General features: G+C 41.7%; 1 protein-coding gene across 9 annotated transcripts in view; it reads left to right on the top strand.

Annotated features, from left to right (window-relative positions):
* Window positions 1-18,506, top strand: part of AMBRA1 (autophagy and beclin 1 regulator 1) — a 179,721-nt gene that overhangs the window by 96,423 nt on the left and 64,792 nt on the right. The window lies entirely within an intron of this gene.

The raw sequence follows: 18,506 nt of genomic DNA, 5'->3' as shown, positions 1-18,506 counted from the left end.
TGCCCATGCTGACGTCCTTCAAACCTTTTTTTCTTTTTTAAAATTATTTGTTTAAACCAGCTGCTTCTGAATCCAGTGATTAGGTTCTGGCCATGCTTTTAATGGAATGATAAAGGTGTCTTGTTCATGCTTCAGTTGGTGAGATACTCATGAGGCAGATCCTGTGATTTAATTAGGAGCTTAATGCACACTTCTCCAGCCCTTTGTGACTGCCAGCACATGGAGCTTGCAGGCACTGTGGAATATTCTGAGGAAGGAGGAGGGACAAGAAACCCATGGAGCTGGCTCAGAAAGCTCCACAGAACAGAAATAGTCTGGGCAAGCCCAGCTGAGGTAGTTTTATGATGACTGAATAGTTTAGCGGCCAGTGTTTTTGGGCCCTGAGGCACGATGTGACCAGGCCCTGAAGCATGGTGTGTGCTGCTGCTTTTGGGAAGTCTCTAGAGAAGGAAACAAAGCAGAATTACTGTATGTTTTTTCTGCAAAGAGTTATTTCCCAGCACACTCCCCCCAATGGCCAACTTGTAAATTTATATACGTGAAGGCATAAAAGGTATAAAAATCAAACCACATTTAGATGTATCTTTAACAAATGTCTTTATTCAAAATAGTATTCTGTTTTGGGGAATCTGAGCTGTGTGGTAGTTAAAGGTAGGGAGCGATCTGTGCAAGGCAGTGGCCTGTCAGGCTGGAAGACTGTTGCAAGCTTTATTTTAGTTATTTCTATGCAAGCTTCTGTGACAGCTGGTAGGCCACGGGGTCTGGCTTTCCCTAAGTACTATCCTTGACCCAACAACACCAAGGTCTAGGACTTTCAGAAACCTTAGTGGCTTCTCTGGCTGTGGTCCAGGTCTGGTGGGGGAGCAGACTATACCATAGTCCCCTGACAACTCATCTGAGGAGGACTCTGGCCCTAGTTGTTAAACAGACTCCCATAGCCCTGTGCTCTCCCTGCCTGGTGCTTCTGTGTGGCTTGGCTGATGACCTGTGGAAGCTTGCCCCCAGGCAACACTGCAGAGCTCTCTTTCACCCTTCTTTGTTTGGACAGACACCTCCACCACCCCACATGGCACCTTCTGCTCCTCTGCTCCAGGCAAATGTCTACTTTCTTGACGTTTAGCCTTTTTTTTTTTTTTTTTGAACAGCTGTGTTGTGTGTGGTTTTTTTTCCCCCTTCATTGTCTTCAATAACTGTTTACCTTCATTTCCTGTTCCCTCTTAATGCCAGAGAGGTCTGACGTCAAATGACCTGATTTCACTTATGGATACCTTTGAATATAGAGGTTGTGTTCCACCAGGCAGTTGTTTACAAATGTCACATATGTTGAGAAACGTTCTCTAGCAAAGGATGCAAAGTCCTGCTAGGGAAAGGAAATCTAGACTCCCAAAGAACCATGCTTGTTAGTTAGAGTAGTGGATGGCTTCCATTCACAATTAAAGTAGTTTTTCCCATTTTCTCAAGGTACGTATTGCAGAGTACCTATTGGTCTTTTCTTAAAAGCACTGATGATCGTTTATGAGTATTTGTGCCTCCAGATTCTATGGATGGTTGTATTACTTGTTTCTTCTCTTGAGAAAATTCGAAAAATAATAATAACAGCAACAAAAATGGCTAACATTTACTGAGTACTTACTATACACTAGAGAATGTTTTAAGTGCTTTACACATATTTCATTTCTTCCTTGTAGTAGCCCTACGAGATAGGTGCTGATATCTAGTTAACAGTGGAGGAAACGGGAGCCCAGAGGGCTGACTTGCCCAAAGTGATTACAGCTAGGAAGTAGGGGAGCCAGAACTGAACCCAGGCAGTGAGATTCCAGAGGTTGTACTCTAACCCACCTTACTAGTCTGCCTCACCAAAACTGTTTTAAACGACAAGGTGTCAAAATACCACTGCTTCTAGGACCTTAATGTAGGAGAGGGAAAGATTCTTAGCTGACTTCAGGGTTTTTCTTATTTGGTCAAATTCCTTTACTTTAAGTGATTCCTAGACATAGCTTTTTATAACCCAGTGATGCTTGCTGAGGAAAATCTTATTATGTAACAAACAGCCCTTTCCCCAAGACTTGCCCTCCTGAATACAGATGTTTTGTTCTTTATTAAGCTTAGTTGTGATCATGTAATAAAGCTGGTAGAGTAATGGTTTTCAAAGTACAAGAGAAATTGGGCTTTTAACAGTAAACACTCCCAAGTTTTCCTGGAAAGGCACTTTCTCTTGTATGATTGGAATGAGGTTGCTATAGTCTCAGAACAATTACATGCAACAGATACTTGTTCCACAGCTCTTGTGGGCCAGGCATTGTTCTAGGCTCAGGGGATAACAGAATGATCCTTCCCTCCTACAGCTCAAAGTCTAGGTGGTTAGCCATACATTAGTCCTGCTATTTGGCTCTTGGCTGCAAACATAAGTTTGCTTCTCTGTATGGTGAATGGCTGTTTGCAAGGGTGAAGCCCAGAAATTTGGCAGACCTAAAAGGAAGAAAGAGACACACACCTGCAGTTTTTGGAGGCGTGACCAGTCCTATGGTAACAAATGAGTCTCCAGTGGACCCTAGCCAAAAACTATTCAAAGTCATCAACAAAAATGGATTTGTGGAAAATTAAGATCCATTCTGCCCACTTCCTCTCAAAAGAGCCCTGAGAGCAGTGATAGAAAACAGAAGCTGCTGCAGAGAAGTATTTTGATAGTCTGTTAATCTTCATCTCTCCTCTCTTATCTTGGTGCCTTCCTCACAATTCTGTAGGTTCCTGTAGACCTACTATCACCCATCAGCCTAGGCCATTCCCCATCTTCAGCAGCACAAATTCTGAACCCACACTAAAGAGGCATGAATACCTGTAAAGCTACAACTCTACCAGGAATGTTTTTGTGGAAACGTGAAAAATCAGGGGAGCTCCCCCTGCTGACCTTTTAGCAGACAACCCTTGCTTTTTGTTACTGCAAAAGCAATTGATAGTAAAAAAGGAAATGAAGCTAATGGTAGCCTACTGTGGGCCAGGTGTTGTCCTAAGTGTTTTCCCATACATTATCTCCTTTAATCATTTCAACAACCCTGTGAGGTAGGTGGTGGTATCTCCATTCTGCAGGGAAGAAAGCTAAGGCTTGGAGAGGTTATATCGCTTGCCCGGTATAACATAGTTAGTGAGACCTGGTACTTTAAACTGGGTCTGCCTGACTCGTAGTAACTCCATTCTGTCTTCTGTCCATGTTTTGCTTGCATTTAAGTAAGGAGTATCTGCCAAAAGGTTCTTAAGCTTATAATATTTTTCTGCATGTTTAAGGCCTCATAAAAGTGAAATGAGAAACCCCAGCATTTGACAGGGTCCTGGTAATTACTAGAAGAACAAAAAAACTTCTGAGGGATAGGGACCTAAGTCATGTAGGGTATTAGTTATCTGTCCTGCATAATCTTTTTGACTTTCATCCTAACGAGCATCTGCTCCCAGCAGATGTGGGCCTGATGTACTTAATTTAGTATTTTGATTAAAAGCAACGGGAAATGTCAGAATTTTCTTGCTCTTAGCCAGTGGTCATTGAGGTCTGGTCGAGTGTCCTGGGTAAGAGCTAGCTTTGTGCCCAGTCATCCTTCTAATTTCTCTTAGGATTTCTTCCTTGATCCATTGGTTGTTCAGGAGTGTGTTGTTCAATTTTCACAAATTCGATAATTTCCCAACTTGCCTTCTCTTATTGATTTCCAGTTTCTGTAGTGGACTGAGAGAACACTTTGTAGGATTTCAATTATTTTAAATAATAGATAGTTTTATGACTTAGCTTATGTTCTCTCTTGAAGAATGTTACATGGGTGCTGTTGTTAGATGTAGTGTTCTGTAGATGCCAGGTAGATCTATCTGGTTGGTATTGTTGTTCAAGTTGTGTATATCTCTGTTGTTTTTCTGTCTAGTTGTTCCAGCCATTGAGAGTGGATTATTGAAGTCTTCAACTATTGTTGAATTGTCTGTTTCTTCCTTTAATTTTGTTAGGTTTTGTTTCATGTGTACTGGTGCCTTGTTGTTAGGTGGAGCCCTGATGGCTCAGTGGTTAAGAACTCAGCTGTTGGCAGTTCGAATCCACCAGCTGCTCCTTGGAAACCCTATTGGGCAGTTCTACTCTGTCCTACAGGGTTGCTTTGAGTCAGAATTGACTTGACAACTATGAGTTTGGTTTTGGTTTTGTTGTTAGGTGCATTTAAGTTTTTAATTGTTAGATCTTCCTGATGAATTAACCCTCTTATCATTACGAAATGTTTTTGTCTCTAATAATACTTTTTGTCTTAGTCTAATTTGTTTGATATTAGTGTAGCTACTCCAGTTCTTTTATGGTTGTTTGCATGATATATCATCTTCCACTTTTTACTTTCAACCTGTTTGTATCTTTACACATAGTCAGATAGTCAGATCTTGTTTTGTTTTTCCAGTTTGACGGCCTCTCTCTTTTGATTGGCTTGTTTAGTCCGTTCACATTTAGTGTTATTATTGATATAGTTAGATTTATGTCTGCCATTTTGCTATTTGTTTTCTCTCTGTCTAATGTCTTTTGTTCCTTGGTTTGTTCCTTCTTTACTGACTTCTTTTGTATTAAATGGATATTTTCTAACATACCATCTTAATTCCTTTATTGATTTTTAAGCTGTATCGGATTTACTTCAGATTTATAACAGCTTAATTCCTGTCAGATATATAAGCTTTGCTCCACTGTAGCATCATTCCCTCCCTACTCATTGTCATATATATTTACATCTACATAGTTTACAAATCTAGCAATACCGTGTTGTAATTACTGCTTGGTATAATTTTATGTCTCAAACATCCCTCCAGTTGTTGCCTGGTGTGGGTAAGACAAACCTACCCTTTTTACAAGAATTTTCTTTTTAAACTTCATTTCTGGTTGTTTTTGTCATCCTCCCCTCCCCCCCCCCTTAAAAACATCAGTTCTAATGCAGATTTCTCTTTTACATGTTCCCCATGGCCTTCTTAACCTAAGGAATTAACTTTCAGGAAGCCTGACTAGTCTAAATTGGCCCACTAGGGTGGGCATCTGGAACCTCAGTCTCACCGGCTTTCAGGAATTAGCCAGATTTCACAACCTGATACCATAGCAGTCTAACACAACAAATTGCTTAAGCACTATATACCAAGTCTGCACTTGAACTAGCAAATCTGGCTAAAGTGAGTAGTAGTGGATACAGTTTGGAGACATCATTGTATTAAATTACCACAAACAGAAATGAATAATTATTCTGGCGTTAGACTCTTTATCTCCTTTGCTTGACCCTGCTCTGTACCCCTCTGGTGCCCAGTAGTCAGGCAGATAAAGTGAGTGGCACATTCCAACTCAACATCAATTAAGATGTCTGTTTATAAATCCTAGATAAATGGAAAATTAGTGGTGGTGGTACTAGTTAGTGCTGCTTTAATAATTAACCCAATTACCTTTGATTCTGCTCCAGTGATGAAAGTGAAGGCGATAAGGGCCTGGCTTGGTTGCCTGGGAAACAGACAAATAAATGCAGAACTCCTCCCAGAGAATCCAGCCTTCCCAGCTGCCTCACAGCACCCAGGACCTTTTACTTAGGAGGTTTTCACCCATCACTGGAGCATTTATGTCCTCGCTACCCACGGTCCTTCACCACATCTCCTAAGACCACTAACAGGAGGTGTGCTTATTGAGAACCTCTGTCCCAGTTGCTAAGCTGAGTTGCCTCTGCTTCTTCAGCCCTTTCTAGGGAAAATACTGGGCCTTGTCAGTAAACTTTTCTTTCCCTTTCATATTGTGTGCCTGAATTTTTCGGTGCATGCCTCTTTCTCTTTCCCTCTTCTCCCCCACCTGCAGATTTCCTTTTGGTCTTTCCCACCTGGCGCTTTGCTCCTGCGCCCTTTCTGTACTGTCAGAAATATACATAGCACTTTCTCAGTGCTTGGCATTTTCCAGGGTACTTTGGGTATCACAAACATTAAAAGGTTCTGCCCTCAGGGAATATATAGTCTAGCCAGGGAATGGCTTGCTTTCTTAACTTCCTATGTTTTCGCCCTGTTAATAAAAATTTAATAATTTCCCTGTGACTTCAACTCCTACTCCTGATACGTTAGCTAAGGCGGGAAGGGGCTGAAGCTTGAACCAAGGCTTGGACCAAGGATTTATGTCTCTCAAGACACTTTGTGGAGGCTCTGAATATGTCTCCCTTCCTCTATTAGATGGACAATGTGCATGAGTGATGAGTGAGTTAGGCAAGAGAGGGACAGCTCCCCATTGCAGGGTACATTCTGCATGAGAGGCAGTATAGTGAAATGTTTCAGAGCGTGGGCTCTGGAGCCAGACTGTCTAAGTTCAAATATCCATTCTGCTACTTCCCAGCTGAGTAATCTCAGAGAACTTTTTTTTTTTATTTACTTATTTTGCTTTTCTGAGTCTCGGTTTCTTCATCTATAAAACGAGTACAAGAATATAGTACTTTGCTCATAGGATTGTTGTGAGGATTAAATGAGTTAACCCAGCTGGGTACCATGGAATAGTTTGTCACGCGGTAAGTGTTTCACAGGTGTTAGCTATTATCATTAGTATGAATTAGAGCTGTGTTAGCCTCTTCACTTACATAACCTAATCAGACTTTCACCCTTCTTCTGCCTTCTTCCCCAGTGGTCCTCTTCCTGGGTCCCACCAAACTGCTGCCATCAAGTTGGTTCCAACTCATAGTGACCCTATAGGATAGAGTAGAACTGTCCCATGGGGCTTCCAAGGCTGTAAATCTTTACAGAAGCAGACTGCCGTATCTTTCTTTCTCCAGGTCCCAAACAGGGATTTTTCCCCTTTGCTGTGGTCAGTAAGTTAAAAAACAAAATTTAGGAGCTTGTGCTCTGGGGCACCAACAGATGGCAACCTAAGGGCCCCTGTGTTGATAGCTTGACAACTTATGTATCCACCGTTGCCTATAGCTATGTCACTCAAGTGGGGAGGAGTAGAGGAGTCACAAAGTTCACATTTAAAATCCGCTTTTCGTCTTCCTGTCAGGACCTGTGCTGGTAAATAAGCATCTACTCAGCTGACCAAGTACTTGGTCCCCTGTAACCATGGCCTCGTGAGCTTCTCAAAGTAGTCCCTGTACCAGCAGCATCAGCACCACCTGGGAACTGGAAATGAAAGTTCTTGGTCTCTATCCCATACCCACCAAATCAGAAACTCTGGTTGTAGGACCTATTAATCTGTATTTTAAAAAGTCTTCCAGGTGATCTTGGTACACTTCAAAATTGAAAGCCAGTGCTCTAGATTAACTCATTTACCTAGGAACAGAGGCAGACAAGTGGGAAGAGATGACTTGGTGACATATCAAGGAGTGTGCACACCAGGAACCCAAGATACGCTGGTGTTGGTGGGCCTTTGGTGTATAACTCTTCTTGACCTGGAACGACTAGTAATGGGGGAAAAAAGGAATTAATTTATAATTACCTACAGAGTGCTCGGTTGGTTTATCAGCCATTTTGACTCAATAAGCATTTATTGAGCTTCTTTTTTTTACATGGTACAGTGTATATTAAAACACCCAGACAAACAAGATTCGATCTCTGCCTTCTTGAGTTTACCATCTATTGAGGAAGACCATCAAACGCATATGTTGTAGGACACTGGGTATTGTGCTAAATGCTAAAGTAGAAGTACAAACAGAGGGGCTGGCTGTGAGAGCTCAAAAAACCTTACAGCAATTCTGCAGCAGCAAGGAGACCATTTAACTTTTAAGCTGGGGTACCTGGTGCGGGTTAGCTCTGGTAGGAGTTTCATTCCCAGGAGACATTGACCACTTTTCCAACTCTTTAACCAATTTCCCACCTATTCCCCTTCCTTACCCTTCCCCCTCAAAAAAGAAATTTTAACATCAACATGTCTGGATTGAGACCCCACTGTTTACTCATACTTTAAGTTCTCTGTATTCTGGGGCTAAACCCAAAATGATCACAAAGCTTATTGAGTCCTGTGAATGTGTACCAGTGAGAATTACTGCTCACTTTGAAGGTGCCCACTGATCTTGAAGTATCTATTATAGTGCTAGGTCCCTTCTACCACTCTCCTCTTAGTTTATGATTGATATGCGTTTTTGCTATGTTTTACAACCCCTCAGAAAAAAAGACAACAATGGTATAGACACCTGCAGAGGAGATGTGAAGAAAGAAAAAGCCAGATGTGAGGCCAAGTCATTTTTTTCCAGTGGAGGCAGCAGCTAGAGAATCTCCACTTTCCTTAAATTTAGAGATCTGCCAACTCTGCAAAGACTTGGAACAATCCTCTTTGCTGTCTCATCTATCCCATCAGTTTTTACCTGAGTAATCAGTATGAACCCTGGAAGCTAATAGCCCATGTTAACCCTGCACCTCCTTTTTAAAACCCAGAGTTCTTATTAGCTTTTCTTTCTCTTTCTGTTTTCATGTCCTCAAGCATCCTCATTTATTGCAAACTGGCTGGAAATGCCATGGGAGCTGGCAGACAGCATCTCTCACCCCCTCTACCAAAGTAGAGCCAACCTTTGGGTGGTAATTTCCTTTCTTTAACACGCGCTTATCCGCAAGGCCGGCTTTTCCCCTAGGTCCTTGTGCCGCTCAACTGGAAGCCAGAACAAGCATGAACACCTTGGTATAAGCCATGATATGGAAAAGAGGCACCTGCAAGGGGGTGACCAGGAGTCTTTTGGAGTGCTGAGACTCCCTGGGGATGTTTCGTTTGGCCAGCTGTTAAGTGTAACCCCAGAGCCAGATAGTCACCCTGTAACCACTGTGAAGACAGTCTGTGTCATATCATTACAGAGCAATAAACCCAGCTTGAGCTGTGTGCCGTGCACGAGGAGCCTGGCTTCACTTCTACTGTCCTGAGCAGTAGGGCTTCATTCTTTGAGGTGACCTGAAAAACAAATGCAAGATTTTTAACTTTTGTGGCACATGGCTGGCGAAGCATAAGACAAAAATATTCCTTCTTAAAACAGAAAACTTAATTGGCTTATGCTACAAAGGAACAGAGGGAAAGCTGGGCAGAAGCTAAAGGGTTGAAGTTCCGAGTGGGCACAAGGGAAGTGGGGTGTATTACAGGCATGTGAAAAAATATGTCGTTTATTTTCATAAATAAAACTGGCTAGAAAGGTGGATTTTCTCAGAATCTGCCACATTGCCAGTAGCTGCTTTTTCATATTTGCTGATTTCCCCCACAGCAGGATTTCACAACAGTCCATTTATGGTGGTTTCCTTTGGACTAGTAACATAAATGAAAAGAGTGACATGGAAATATCCACAGTCACTCCCACCTATTAAAATGAAATTTCACACGGGCAAATAGCTCAGAGACTGTGACAGTTTCACAGCAGCTTTTAAAGTTATCCAAAACATTGCCCATCATGCTGAACTGGCAGGAGGGTTGTAGAAAGACAGAATATAGTAACTCAAGCTTACGTTTGGCCATGAGCTAGTGTTAGATCCCATTTGCAAAATGTGGTGGCTGTGGAATATGGTACTTACAGCACTTACTGTTGTAAGTAAAAAACCCCGTATATTAATTCACTTAATCTTTATAGCATTCCAATCAAGTGTGTGTTATTATTCATTTTTACAGATGAGGAAACTAAAGCATAGAGTGATGAAGTAATTTGCCCAAGATCACAGCTAATACAGTTCAGAGTATGACCCCCCCAACCCCCACCCCACAGAACCATCATGGAGTGTGGGTGATTCCTTGTTGATAGAAAAACAGGCTAAAATCTAAACTCTGCCTTTATTTTAAGAGAGCAAAAAATAATTTGCTCTGCTCAGAAGACAGCTTCTGGGGAGGGGGCTATCAGTTCTGTTATATTCTTGTTGATCCTTTCCCATAGAAAGAGGGCTGGTAGAAGAATTACATTCCCAAACAATGAATCCTGAAGAGGTAATTACACTGTTGCCATCCCATTGGGAAGAAGGCTGGGGCGGTGATTACATCCCAAAACAAAGCTGTTTGGGTATAATTGCACTGTGCTGCTCTTATCAGTCTTGGGAAGACAGGCCTCTGGTCTCCATCCTCATTTGTTTTTGAGATGGAATCCGAATAGCATTCAATTAATAGTCAAGACCCAGGCACAGGGAAGTCAGCCAAAAGAGCCAAGAGGACATTAACTTGCTTGTGGCATTTTTCTTCCAGTGAAGTTTTCCAGACCTTGAAGTATCAGCAGATTTGAGGAGGAGCTAATGAAGGGTTTAGAGAACCCTGCTTAGATATTGTGTCCCAAAGCCCTCATTGGTCTTTATGCACAGAGGAGGGATGGTTGGGTGGCAGTGGAATTACCCTGTTTCATGAGCAGCTTTTGCTCTCTACCAAAAGAGCAGCTTCCAATCTTTCCCTAGCACTTATAGCATATATATTTTTTCATGTATGTAGTGTCTAGTCATGGAGCAGAAAGCCCCTCTATGGTTCTGTTGAGATAATAAGGCTGACTTTGGCTATATTTTGGGAATAATCTCTAGATCCAGACTGGAAGAAGAAATAGGACTGATTTAATTGTTTTATGGCTCAGAGAACAGAAAACTGCCAGTGGCCTCATAGGCATGCTGATTGAACTAGAGCAGAGAAGGGAAAAGCTGCATGTTATTGGGTTAGTTTTTGCTGCCTGTTATGGATTCAGTTGTGTCCCCCCCAAAATGTGTGTCAACTTGGCTAGGCCATGATTCCTAGTATTGTGTGATCATCTACCATTTTGTCATCTGATGTGATTTTCCCATGTGTTGTAAATCTTATCTCTATGATGTTAATGAGGCAGGATTAGAGGCAGCTGTGTTAATGAGGCAGGACTCAATCTACAAGATTAGTTTGTGTCTTCAGTCAATCTCTTATGAGATAAAAAAGAGAAAGGTGAGCAGAGAGACAGGAGGAACAGAGCATGTCCTTTGATCCCAGGGTTCCTGCACGGAGAAGCTCCTAGACCAGGGGAAAATTGATGACAAGGACTGTGCCCCAGAGCTGACAGATAGAAAAAGCCCTTCCCTGGAGCTGGCACCCTGAATTTGGACTTTTAGCCTCCTAAACTGTGAGAGAATAAATGTCCCTTTGTTAAAGCTATCCACTTTCTGGTATTTCTGTTAGAGCAGCACTAAGATACAGCCTAACAAACCACCCCAAATTTAGTGGCTTTAAACAACATTTCTTGTCTCACAATTCGATGGGCAGTTTATCTGTTCTGGACCAACTTGCCTTCTGTCTGTAGTCACTTGATGGCTTGACTGGGGCAAGATGATCTAGGATGGTGTGGTAGGCAGAATAATGGCCGCCCAAAGGTGTCCACATTCTAATCCCCAGAACCTGTGAATGTTACTTTATGTGGCAAAAGGGACTTTGCAGATGTGATTAAGTTATAAATCTTGAGATAGGGAGATTATTCTGAAGTATCCAGGTGGACCCAGTCTAATCAAATGACCATTTAAAAATGGAAGAAGAGGATCCAAGAGATGCAGCAATGGAAGATGGAACAGCCCCACCAGCCCCTCAGTTACAGCCCTCAGGGAAATGGGCCTCAGTCCTATAACTGCATGGAACTAAATTTTCCAATGACCCAAATGAGCAAGGAAACAGGTCCTCCCCTAGAGCCTCCAGAAAGGAACACAGCCCTGCCAACACCTTGATTTTAGCCCCATGAGACCCATGTTCATCTGACCTACAAAACTGTGAGATGATAAATTTGTGTTTAAACCATTGTTTGTGGTGATTTGTTATGGCAGCCATAGAAAACTAATACAGGTGGCTTCACTCACATGTCTGGCAGTTGGCAGGCTGGTTGATCTCAGCTGCGATGACTTTTCTCTGTTCTATATGGTCTCTCATTCACCAGTAATCTAGTCCATGCTTCCTCACATAGTATCTCAGGGCTCCAAAGAACAGCTAGAGAGGTCAAGCCCCAATGCACAAGCATTTTCCAGCCTGTGCTTATGTCACTTTTGCTATTGTACCATCAGCTAAAGCAAGCCATGTGGCTAAGCCCAGCGGCAGGAAAGGTACATGGATACAGGGAGGCTTGAATCATTACGGGCCATTATGATAATCTACTACAGCTGAGTATGTTTTGAGATCTGAGGTGCTGTTACAAAAAACAAACCAAAACCAAAGACCAAGCCCTCTGCTATCAAGTTGATTCCAACTCATAGCAACCCTATAGGACAGAGTAGAACTGCATCGTAGGGTTTCTAAGGAGCAGCTTGGTGGATTCAAACTGCCGACCTTTTAGTTAGCAGCCAAACACATAACCACTGAGCCACCAGGGCCCCAGGTGGCTGTTAGCTCCCTCTAAACAAATTGCCTTTTCAAGTGTTACTACGTACACTGAGGAAAGAGCATACCAAGGGATCTAGATGTGCAGATTTGGAGTGTCCCAGAAACATCGTGTCTTGGATCATCATTTGGATTATACAGAGAGAAATGAATTAGGAATCACATGCAAACAAAAGCTAGATCCTAGGTCTCTAGACATAGCACTTCAGAACTACCTTTTCTCTTTCTCCGGCTGTTTTCTGGGATGTAGACCTCTGTTTCTATGTGCTGGAGGGTAAAAAGATGTGCAAAGAGCTCCGTGGGTGGTTGGGCCCCTTGGGGCCACATGTATTTCTGTGTAGGAGTAAGACTGACAGAATTAACTGTGTGAGCACTTACTAAATTGGCTGTAGGTGAACCTGTACCCATGGCATCATTTATAATCCACAGCTCCTTTAGCAGAAGCAACTCGAAAGAAAAGTTCCTAAAAACTAAGGCAGGGGATCTTTCTGTGCTTGATAACTGGCACATTATGCTTTCTTGTGACAATGGTTGGGAGAAGCTAGAATTCAGTTCTTAGCAAACCTGGGGCTTAGCTTCACTTGGCCTTCTGACTGGTTAAAAACTATTTTATTGGGCTCCGAATGTGAATATATGGATTGGAGCTAAGGACACATACAGGCAAATTCAATACTAATGAGTCATTATTTTAGGACTTCCTTGCTGTTCTTTAAGAATCGTATCAGTGGCTGGTGGGACAGGGGCTCTGCAATTGATTTTGCACTGGGCAGTTGCACTCAAAATAGTATAGCCTCTGTACAAGAAAGATATATGCTTATCACTGAAGCTTTAAGCTGGCTTTGACAAGAACTTCAGCATGAAGCTCAGCAGGGCACCCAAAGGGTTAGTATGCTTATCAGACATCTCTTTGCCTATCTTGAAGCTTAGCCAAGATTCATGAGATGATTGTGAGGCAGAAAGGGAGCTGCCAGCACAGCTTGAAATGTGTGTATGACCATGTTTGCCACCGGAAACTGAAGAGAAGTGGCACGCTCAGCCTAGCCTGGGTTGGGGGAAACGTAGATTATGCTCCCAAGAGGAGATGGAGCAGTGGTATGGCTTGCGAAGAGTAAGTAGTCCTGGGAATGGAAATGTACAGACTCTTTAATTTAAAAGGGCAGAAAATCTCTCCAAATAAAACCAGACCTCATCTCTTAGTGCCCAATAAGAGATTGGAGTTTGTGGTGGTGAGATTCAGCCAGTGTCCTTCCTTCTGCCTTTGCTCCTTGGTTCCCTTTCTCCTTCACCTTTATTCATCGTGGGTCTCGGAATTTAAACTAAATTTGTATTTGATTTTCTTGAAGGCAGAACTAATACAACTAACGTAGGAGCTAATTGAGAGTTTATAAAAGCCACGGTGTTTCTTGGCCTAAATATTTTCATTGATTATGCTGAAGTGAGGGGACTGGGAAAAAGTGGTTAAGTGTCATACTGCTTATTAGGTAAGCTAATTGAAACTGAAAATATCAGTGCAATGCTGAAATACGTTGTTTCAAATGCCCAGTTTCTCTACTTCTTGATTCTAGGTGGAGAGACTACAGGGACAGCTTAGGAGCACCTGCTCTGAAGAAGTTTCCAGCTATTTTAATCTTTGCCTTACCTAGGAAGAATTTTAAGATGGTATGGGATAAAAGCAGCTCCAGCACCAAGGGTTAGCTTGGGAATCTTTAGATACCTCCCTAACACTGTTAACCAACCCCAAGCCACCCCTAAAAATACACCATCTAAGTGAAAACAGTATGCTTGCTTGCTAGCAGCTTTAAGGCAAATCACCTAACCTGTCACCCCACCCACTAAACTGCCAACCCCAAGACTCGTTTAGACTTCTCGAGCTGCCCCTAGGGGGAGGTAACAGAGGAATTGGCTGTAGAATTTGGAGATCATTGTGCTGAAGGACAGGCTAACTGGCTGTCCCCTCATCTTCATGTGTATTTTCTGTCCCTTTCTACCCTTATTTCCAGGTACCTTGTATTTTTTTTTTTGTATTTTAGGTTTGGTTAGCATGGATTTACCAGTCTCTCTTTTCAGGCACCAAGTGTGTTCTTCACCTTTTCCTTTGTGTTATTAGTGTTTCTCCTCCATGGGAGAGGAACCCCTCCCCCAAAAAACTATGGAGAGGGATAGTGCTCTTTCCTAAAACCTGGAGAAAATTATTAGAGTTTAGAGATTCTGAAAAAATAATCTTAGTCTTGGTATTTTGGGATATCCTTAATTTAAAGCTGCCTGCTTACTTTGTGCTCCTTATTTTGAATAGCACAGTTCCCTGTTTCATCTCTCTGTAGATCTGACACCCTAAAGTAAAAGTGAAAAGTATGTGGCAAGAAATTAAGGGATTCTTAGATCAAGAACTAAGCTGTATTAGTTACAATTTGACTAATTTTACATTTTACAGTTTCACTGGACTGGAGGCTTTTGTGTGGGGAATGTGTAATTGAAACAAATGATCAAACTGGGTATAGCCTCAGGGGCCTTGTCTGTAAAGGGAAAGGTTGGAATTTTAAGTCTTTAGGCCTTCTAGTTTTGACAAATTGATTTGTCCTCAGGGTTCCTCCTATATCTTCCCTTTTTCTTTTTTTCATTGGGGAATCTGTGAAGGGAGGGGATTTTTGTGTGTAGAGAAATAGACTCAAAGAACCCTGCATCTAATTCAGTGGGATTAAGGTCCAATCTGTCTCCCAAAGGAATGTGTGCCTCTGCGTTCCTTTTTCATCATAAGACCTGAACATGAAGCTGTTGGATATTTTGCTTATGTTTCGCTTTGGCTTTGATGTTCTTAAATATTGAACCTTTGAAAATATCAAGGAGACATACCATAGCTGCCTGCTTGTGAGAAACCAAAGATTTGAGTTCATCTTTTAATCTTGATTAATCCTTTGTATTCCAAATTATACCTAATTTTGGGCCCTGGAGGCTGCCAGACTAGGGTTTGGGTTGTTTTTTCCTAAAAGTATAAGTTTTTCTTTTTTCCTTGTGGTAAATATGTGTGCGTATGTATATGTGTGCATGTGTGTGTATGTGTGTGTGTATAAACATTTGCCATTTCAACCATTTTACATTTACAATGTAGTGATGTTAATGGTTGACTGGAGTTTGAAGTTGGCTGAGTTGCTTTTTTCTACTTCATAGAAGGACCTAAAATATTTACCTTTTTTCCCATTAATAAAACATCTTTCCATTTAAAAAAGTATTCAGTCCACCCTATTCATTTTCCCCTTTCTCCATCTCCTCTCTAGTTACTCAGTTTGATCTTGAGGAACATAGTGTGATCGTCTTCCTCATGATACAGATATCTGTGGACCTTCTCAAGTGAAGCCTTAAAGTTTCCGTTTCTTGGTTGTAAGCTATGCTGCTTCTCTTCTGACTTCTTTGACTTTTGTTTGTTATACCTTTCTTAGAAGAAACAAACAAACAAAAAAAAAAACCCGTTGCCGTCGAGTCGATTCAGACTCACAGTGACCCTATAGCAACCCTATAGGACAGAGTAGAACTGCCTCATAGGGTTTCCAGGGAGCGGCTGGTAGATTCAAACTTCTGACCTTTTGGTTAGCAGCCGAGCTCTTAACCATTATGCCACCCGGGCTCCAATAGTAAGGGTAGCTGGATTCAAATCTCACCTCATCTCTTACTAGATGGGTGACCGTGGGCAACTTGCTTTATTTATCTGAGCCTCAGTTCCTTTATCTGTAAAATTGGGTGCCATCAAGTTGGTTCCAACTCTTAGTGACCCTACGTACAACAGAACGAAAAACTGCCTGGTCCTGTGCCATCCTCAATCATTGTTATGCTTGAGCCCATTGTTGCAGCCACTGTGACAATCCATCTCCTTGAGGGTCTTTTTTTTTTTTTGCTGACCCTCTACTTTACCAGGCATGATGTCCTTCTCCAGGGACTGGTCCCTCGTGGTAACATGTCCAAAGTAATGTGAGACGAAGTCTCACCATCTTTGCTTCTGAGGAGCACTCTGGCTGTACTTCTTCCAAGATTTGTTTGTTCTTCTGGTGGTCTATGGTATATTCAATATTCTTCGCCATCACCATAATTTAAAGGTGCCAATTCTTTTTTGGTCTTCCTTATTCGTTGTCCAGCTTTCACGTGCATATGAAGGTGATTAAAAACACCATGGCTTGGGTCAAGTACACCTTAAACCTTAAGGTGACATCTTTGCTTTTTAGCACTTTAAATAGGTCTTTTACATCAGATTTGCCCAATGCAAATGTGTCTTTTTATTTCTTGACTGCTGCTGCCTTGGGCATTGATTATGGGTCCAAGTAAAATGAAATTGTTGGCAACTTCAATCTTTTCTCCATTTGTCATTATGTCCCTTATTGGTCAAGTTGTGAGGATTTTTGTTTTATGTTGAGGTGCAGTCCATTTTCAGAGACTACCCTGTTTGAAATCGCCAACTTCCCATTCCTTTTCCTTTTCCATTCCTGTCCCTGTTTTGTATTTCTCCATGGTATTTCTACTAGATATACTGAATATACTTGTGGAGAACTTATTTGTGTTAACTGTCTCCTCCTGTACCCACAATGTAATTTCCACAAAGGCAGGAGTTTTTGTCTGTTTTAGTCATTGCCTGACACATAGTAGGTACTCAGTAAATATTTGTCTAATGAATAAACAAACTACCTTTAGTATGGTTGTGGCACTTAGCACATAATAAGCATTTAGGAAATGTTAGAAACTACAAAGTTTTCCTTGACTTTAAGGAAAATATTAAAATTCTTATTGATGTAACCGATTAGTGTGTAAAATGTCTTGCTACATGTTTTGAAAATATGAACATAAATCACAGTGCTCAGTTATATCAGAATGCAAGGTATGAATGTTAGATAATTGTAACTTTAAAAAATGACTTTAAATGAATATTTTTGTGTGTGTGTAAGTGTGTATATACATATATCAAAACATTTGTGATTTCAACTTTTTTTAATCTTTTTTTTTTAATTGTGGTTTAGGTGAAAGTTTACAGAGCAAATTAGCTTCTCATTAAACAGTTAATATACAAATTGTTTTGTGACATTGGTTGCCAGCTGCAATGTGTCAACAGTCTCCCCTCCTCCACCTTCCCTGTTTCCATTCGTCCAGGCTTCCTGTCCCTTCCTGCCGTCTCATCTTTGTTTGGGGGCTGGTATGCTCATTTTTATGCTCATTAGTCTTGTATACATAATTGAACTATGAAGCACGTCCCTCACCTGTGTTGTTGTTGCCCTGATAGACCTGTCTAATCTATGGCTTAAGGGTGAACCTCAGGAATGACTTCAGCACTGAGTTAAAAGGGTGTCTGGGGGCCATAATTTGGGGTTTCTCCAGCCTCTGTCAGACCAACAAGACTGGTCTTTTTTTTTCTTTTTGTGAATTTGAATTTTACTCTACATTTTTCTCCCGCTTTGTCTGTGACCCTCTATTGTGATCCATGCCAGAGCAGTCAGTGGTGGTAACCAGGCACCACCTAGTTGTTCCTGGGCTCAGCCTGGTAGAGACTGTGGTAGTTGTGGTCCATTAGTCTTTTAGACCGATCTTTCCCTTCTGTTTTTCATCTTCTTCATTCTCCTTTGCTCCAGCTGGGATGAGACCAATAGATGTATCTTAGATGGCTGCTTGCAGGTTTTTAAGACCCCAGTGGCTTTTCACCACAGTCGGATGTAGAACATTTTCTTTATAGACTGTGTTATGCCAATTGAGCTAGATGGCCACGGAGACTGTGGTCCCCAGCCCTCAGCCCAGTAGCTCAGTCTATCAGGGCATTTGGATGTGTCTGTGAAGCTTCTATGACTTTGCCCTGGTCAAGCTGTGCTGACTTCCCCAGTATTGTGTACTATCTTTTCCTTCACTAAAGTTACCACGCATCTACTATCTAGTGTCCATCCCCCCATCCCTGACCCGCTCATCAAAGGTTGTTTCTTTCTATGTGGAAGCATTTCATGTGTTTTTATAATAGTAGTCTCATACAGTATTTGTCCTTTTGTGATTGCCCTCCAGATACATCCATGTTGTGAGACGGTTCATAGATTCATTATTGTTCTTTATCATTGCGTAGTATTCCATTGTATGTATGTACCATAGTTGGTTTATCCATTCGTCTGTTCATGGGCATTTAGGTTGTTTCCATCTTTCTGCTATTGTAAAAAATGCTGCAGTGAACATGGGTGTGCTTATGTCTATTTGTGTGACAGCTCTTATTTCTCTAGGATATAGTCCTAGG

The sequence above is a fragment of the Elephas maximus genome, chromosome 7 (assembly GCF_024166365.1).
Source record: "Elephas maximus indicus isolate mEleMax1 chromosome 7, mEleMax1 primary haplotype, whole genome shotgun sequence".
In the NCBI taxonomy this organism is placed as follows: Eukaryota; Metazoa; Chordata; class Mammalia; order Proboscidea; family Elephantidae; genus Elephas; species Elephas maximus.
This window is presented reverse-complemented; position numbering and strand designations above follow the sequence as displayed.